A 963-nucleotide genomic window follows, 5' to 3' on the forward strand; every position below is an offset into this window, starting at 1 on the left:
GGGGGAGAATTAGGGACAATGCATGAACTCAGTTCTGTGACACAAGGTGTGACACAGAGATGGAGAAAAATTAGGAGAGGCTTCGCTGTACATACACTAGGTATATTTAAAACCTGGTCACTATGCCAAAAACAGACTTTTCACCAAAAGAAATGCTGCTACTTTGTGCAGATACTTAGAGTAACCACCTCTCTGCCCACAACAAATAAATCCATTTAGTCATTCAACCAGTGTTTATTGGACAGCTACCATGTACCACGTGGAAAAGGTGCAGCCAGAGTGCCCCTTAGAAGCAAGGATGATGAAGCTTTGCCTCTCTTACTCTGGACATGTCGGTATATGAAATTATTCCTTGGAAAGAAACAGAACCCTCTCTAGGACAGACCTATTTGTTTTCCTGGTGGTTCATAGAATTTACAATTCCTCTTCTCCAGCACCACAACTCAAAGGCATCAATTCTTCTTCCATCATGCTTATTTATTGTTCAACTCTCAGATGCACAGAAAGCACCTGAGATTCCCTGGATCAGGCATACCTTAGTCTCTAAAGTGACATTTTTAGTGTTGAGCATTCTGGAAAGATCCCCTTGACAGCAGACTTTCTTTCTCCATTGCAACTCTTTTGGTTTGCTAACTGCTGGTGACAAGAATTTTTACTATGAATCCAAGACTCAGCTATGAATCAGTTCTGACGTGACAGCAATGAGGTTGTTTTGTTCTGTTTTAAAATAATATGTCCAAAACCTGGAAGCTCCACTGAAACTTGTCCATGGTAGGTGACTCTGTTCATATTTGCAATACTCTTCTAAGCTGAGTTTCAGCTAAACTTGGGAAAGCTGTCTATAAAGAGTTCATAACCCTAGGGGTTACATGTAGCTGTTTGCCAGCTACACGACTCATTAACATTTCAATTGTTGTTGTTGTTGTTATGTGCCGTCGAGTCATTTGCGACTCATAGCGACCC

Source organism: Elephantulus edwardii, unplaced genomic scaffold (assembly GCF_000299155.1).
Source record: "Elephantulus edwardii isolate Elephantulus edwardi_28Jun2011 unplaced genomic scaffold, EleEdw1.0 scaffold00166, whole genome shotgun sequence".
Taxonomy (NCBI): domain Eukaryota; kingdom Metazoa; phylum Chordata; class Mammalia; order Macroscelidea; family Macroscelididae; genus Elephantulus; species Elephantulus edwardii.